The following is a 6,000-nucleotide window of genomic DNA, read 5'->3' on the forward strand; positions in this document are numbered from 1 at the left end:
GTGTTTTTTTTTAGCAGTTTATCTCGAACATTTTTGGTAGAATAGTGTGATTAGGTGTGTCTTTAGAATCCCTTTTTCATTTCTGAAAAACCTTGTCCACACTCTTCACTTTCAACTCTAATAACTTTTGAAAGGATAGTGCTACTGCTTTGAAAGTTGGCATTAATTATGGACAGAATGTGTTAATGAGGCATGCTTAATTTCAGTTTAATCTGATAATCCCTTCATTGTTGTTACTCTGGTGGTTTACTTCCTGTTTTTTGTCCCATTCATCGCACAGCCAGCAGGGTTTGGTAAAGATTAAGTGCTTGAATAGACACTGTACTTCAGAGCCTCTTTTCTCAGTTCACACTTTTCCTGATTTTGTGCTTTCTTTCCAATAATTAGATAGGTTAGGAGAGTCCATTTGATTTGAGTTATACATCATTTTAAAGCTTAAAGTCTGTTCTTTCAGAATATGGTCTTAACTAAAAATTCATGTCTGGCGACTTTTTGTTTGTTTTGAGGTGCAGGGTCACATATATCGTATGCAGGTATGTGGACATGTACGTTATGTGTATATATGTGTATGTGCATGCATGTATGTATGTGTATGTAGCATAATCATAAGCATAATTAGTATTATAATTCTGAATGCGAGCAGAAATAATTGTGTGTTGTGTTAAGTGAATGACTGTGTGTGCAGGGTAGGTGTGTGGACGTGTGTGTTAAGTGGATGTGTGTGCAGGGTGTGTGTGTGAATGGGTGTGTGGATGAGAGGGAGTGTGTCTGTCTCGGGTAAGGAGGTGGATGTCGTGTAGAGGACGGAGAGGTGGTTTGGAAATGAGAGGGACGGTTTCTTTTTGTGGGGGGGGGGTAAAGTTATGAGTGGTTGAGGGGTTGGGTATAGTGGAAAGGTGGGAATGAGGATCGTTTTTGCTGTTGTTGCTATTGTTCTTTTGGTATAATAGAAATTCCATTTTCTGTTAATTTTTCTAGTGTTTTGAATGGCTAAATTGCCTACAATTGCATTTGAATCTTTTTGTATAGTTAAAAAGGAATGACCGGATAATTCATTCTATTTTCTTGCTTTTGTTTGATTTCTGCCTGAAAATGAATTGAATGATTATATTCTTGTCTTATGGATTATGGATTATGTCTCATACATGTACATTAATGACAGATGTTATGTAGAAGGTAAACTGTTAGGCCTATATTTTCAAATGAAAAGGGAATTAATAAAAACATCATTGAAAAAAAATGTGTGTGTGTGTGTGTGTGTGTGTGTGTGTGTGTGTGTGTGTGTGTGTGTAGGGCGAGGGGGGGGGGGGGGGCAACGTTACCCCACTCCGAGGCGGCGGCCGGGCTCTCTTTACCATCATACCGCGCCGCGATGCCGAGAGCTCGACGTCACATTTTTCGGACCATGTTGTTGTTGTTGTTGTTTTGTGTTTAGTGGCGTTTTCCATTCTCTTTAGAATATTTACGCCAAACACTTATCTATAAATTTCTTTTCCTTTTATCATTTTTTTTCAAAAAGAATATTGTAATGAGTATCCTTGGTCAGCTGTCGGTACGTCTATTTGCCTGCTTAAAATATCATATCTTCTGGCCAATCCGGCTCATTGTCTCGAGCAGACTTCTCAGCCGTTAAAACGGCCTAGGCCCCTCCGATATGCAGGCAGTAGAGTCCGATGCTTACCAGCACAGGAACCTCAATTGGTCCGATACAGAGCCAAACAAAACAAACAAGCAATATTAATAAATTACAAATATATATAATAATCACATATACATTCTTTAATAAAGTAAGCAATCTCTGGGCTGTGGTGCGCATGAAAAGCCTCTCCAGGGTACCTCGAGGCAGAGTTAGTGCAAACTATGTACATTCATAACATGTATGAAAGTTTATCTATCAGAAAAATCGTTGTGATCTTTTAACATATAACACGAGAGCTTTTTGGTATACTGGGTTAGTTGAAATTAGTAAGCTTTGAATGCTGTTCTCATGAATTTTTGTTTCAACTAACATCATAGCTCTGGGTATAATATATCTGGGGCAGAACATAAGAAAATGATCAACTGTTTCTGGGACGTTACAATATTCACACATACCCGACACATGTTGGTTTATATGAAACAAATTGTCGTTTAAACCTAAGTTCCCCATCCTAAGGCGATGTAGGATTGTCTCAGCTCTTCTGTCATTCAAGGTGCATAAATAGGTCTGAGAAACATTTCGTTGAACATATTTCAGGGGGGAGTTTGTCTCCTCCCATTTAATTTGCCATTTTGTCATATAACACCTTTTCAGTTTTTTTATTAAATTCATATTTATTCAACTTGTTATTCACTTGTATGGAAACATTTTGCAAAGCCTTTTTTGCTGCTTTATCTGCCACTTCATTTCCTGTTAATCCACAGTGTCCAGGAATCCATTCCAAACTCACTAATATTCCCTTAAAGTATAGATTAGTACAGACACTTAGAATTTCTGTAACAAAACTTTCTTCTCTTTGAGATCGAATGGCTTCAAGGGCACTGAGTGAGTCACTAAAAATAACTACTCCTGTTTGAAGTGGTGGTAGTTGATCAATCCAATACAAAGCTAACGTGATAGCCGCCAATTCGGCTCTATAAACAGATGTTTGGTTCTGCATTCTTTTACTCTGAACACATTTATACACTGGCACATAAAATGAAGAGGCTACCTTGCCTTCAAGTGATTTGGAGCCATCTGTATATACATGTAAATAGTTTTGCCATTTGTTATACATCACTTCTAAGGAGGCCTGTTTTTGGAAGGCTGTGTTGTCAGTCTTTGACACACACTCTTTTAATTGTGTCGATACACACGGAGGCTTCCACATCCAGAAAGGCACGTTGGGAGGTTTTACACACAATTCAACATGAAATGGATCTAAAAATTCAAATGAGTTTAGAGTCCTTTGTCCGAAAGGTTCTTTTGAAGCAGTGTTTTTACAAAATTCAAATTGCCAACAATTCTTAAGCCCTTCTTTCATAGGATGATTGGGAGTACTCTCAATACGTGCTTTCAGTCTAGCCGAGAGCATCTCTCGACGTAACTCTAGGGGCATTTCTCCGAATTCCACTTGGAGGGTTCTTAGGGCTGTCCCTTTTTTTGCGTTTGCACAAATAGTTAAAGCCTGATATTGTATGGAGTTTAAAACATTCTTGACACTCATAGTAGCAGAATCATAAGCCTCACAAGCATAATCTATTATGGAGCGTATTAAAGATCTGTATACGCCTAACAATTCTTGTATGCTTTGACAAAAATTTGTATGAGCTAAAACTTTCAGTATATTCAACCTTTTCTTACATCGCAGAACTACGTCTTGCAAGTGTGGTCTCCAAGTCATCCTCCTATCAAATATCACTCCTAAATATCTATACTGAGGAGCAAATTTCAGCTCATTTTTCTCCAACAATAGATGAACGCGCTCATCTTTGTTTCCACGAGAGAAAAGAACAGAAGTGGTCTTCAACGGTGATATATTCAGTCCCCGTGAAGTGAACCATTCATTCAAAACGTCTAAGTATGTTTGAATTTGAACAGTCATTTCTCTAATATCATTTCCTGATGTCCAGATAACGCAATCATCTGCATATAACAAATTATACATTATTCGTTCTGCTTACAGGTACATCAGAAATCATTAGATTAAACAATATAGGGCTCAAAATACTGCCCTGCGGGAGACCGTTTTCCATATGAAAAATATCAGATTTCTCGTTTCCTATTTTGACCTGGCAAGTGCGATATAATAGAAAGTTCTTTATAAACTGTAAAATATTTCCTCCTAAACCCAAATGACTGAGTTTTACTATGAGTCCTTTTGTCCAGAGCGTATCATACGCCTTCTCCAGGTCAATGAACACTGCTAGAGACTTCACACCAGTTTCTAAATTCTTCATTATTTCATTTTCCAAATGTACGATATTATCAAGAGTGCAACGGCCTTTTCTAAAGCCATGTTGAAAATTTGCGAGCAGATCGTGTTTTTCTATAAAATATTGCAATCTGTTTTTCACCAGCGTTTCCATTATTTTCATGAAACATGATGTCAACGCTATTGGGCGGTAAGAGCACAATTGGTGTGGGTCCTTACCCTGCTTGAGGAGAGGAATCAAAATCGAGTGTTTGCATGCTTCTGGAATATCTCCAGTATCCCATATTTGGTTGTACAATTTCAGTAATATCTCCTTTTTTGACTCTGGTAAATGTTTATACACTTCATATCCTATCTTATCTTCTCCCGGTGCTGAAGCCTTTTTATCTTGCAGAACTCTTTCCAATTCACTCATCACAAAAGGCTCGTTTAAGGCCAGTTGCAAGCCTTCCTTCTCCTGAACCTGGATCACATCAAATTCTTCCTCTATCTCTTTATAAATTTTACTTTCTGTATTCCCTTTCCCTGTATGCTTCAAATATCTTACAAATTCATTTGCTTTGTCTTTATCATCAACAATAATACGTTCACCTACATATAACACAGACATGCTATGGGTTTTATTCCGAGGAATACCGTTCACACTCTTAATGAATTTCCACAACGCCGAAACAGACGTGGATCGATTCAGACTTGCACAAAATGCTTGCCAAAATCTGGTTCTTGCCTGCCGTATCGTTCGCTGCGTTTCTGCTTTCTTCTTTTTGTACCTGTACAAATTTTCCTCAGACCAACACCTAGAGAGTCTATTTTTCAATCTATTCCTTTCTTTAATTTTCAAAGAACATTCTTTTGTCCACCAAGGCTGTGACTTTTGGTGTCTATTTTTTCTACTTTTAACTCCAACTGTATCTTCAAGTACCTCTGTAATGTGTGACATAAACATCTCATAAAACATTTTAGTATCCACGTTAATATTATTTATATTCATAACATTCTCACACAATTGAGCAAATTTTTGCCAATCCATATTTTTTAGATTCCAACCATTGCTTTCATTACTCATTTCTCGGAGGAGAGACTTTCCTCCCACACACAACTCAATACAAACAGGAAAATGATCGCTGCCTAGTTTGTCTGGCTTAACATTCCAAGTGCACTTACTTGCTAACTGAGATGAAATCAGAGACAGATCCAAACAAGATATTTTTCCTGAATGGGGGTCAAGTCTCGTGCCAGATCCGTCATTTAATATGACTAGATCATTTTGTAAAACAAATTCCTCAATCAATTTACCATTTCTATCCAGTTTATCACTACCCCAAAGGGGGTTATGAGAATTAAAATCACCTACAATCAATAATTTTGCAGGATCTTTAGCTTTACTTATAAATAAATCTACAGCCTCACAGCGTATCTCTCTGCAAGGGTTATAATAATTAACTACTGTGAGGAAAAACTTACCCCAAAAAATATCAATCACTTGCAATTCAACTTCAGACTCGCCGCCTTTATAATCGTAATATACAGAGTCATGTACATAGAAACAACACCCTCCTCTACTTTGTGTTGTTCTATTTTTAAACAAACAAGTATAATTTGGAATCTGCAAAACATTATCACTGTTAAACCAAGTCTCCTGTACACATATCAAATGTACAATATCAGATTTATTTGTACTTAAAAATTGTATCAATTCTTGTCCGTGTCCACTCATTCCCTGAGCATTCCATTGGAGAACGAGGAAGACCGACATAAAATTAACAAGTTTCCCCAACATCAGCTGTCTTGTCCAAGAAGTTTACCGGCTGCTGCATTTATCAGGAGGCGAATTTCATCCTCTGATTTGTCTTTCATGAGATTCATGATCAAAATAACAATGAAGTTGATGAGCTCATTGTCTGTAGCCTGAGCTACAAAGTTTACACCTAACCTGTTTTTGGCAGGTCCCTCTCTTTCTTGGGGTAGCTTTTGCATGTTTTGCTGAGGCTGAGCTTGGTTTTTGCCTTGGTTGGGGATCAACGAAAAGGACCGTGTAGCTTTTGATGGGGGGTTGTTCACTTCAGCTGAATGTGGGGTATGACTCACGGGTTGGCTTGCCCGAGGG

The sequence above is a fragment of the Diadema antillarum genome, unplaced genomic scaffold, assembly GCF_040938485.1.
Source record: "Diadema antillarum isolate AM-2024a unplaced genomic scaffold, OU_Dant_1.0 scf00000196, whole genome shotgun sequence".
Taxonomy (NCBI): Eukaryota; Metazoa; Echinodermata; class Echinoidea; order Diadematoida; family Diadematidae; genus Diadema; species Diadema antillarum.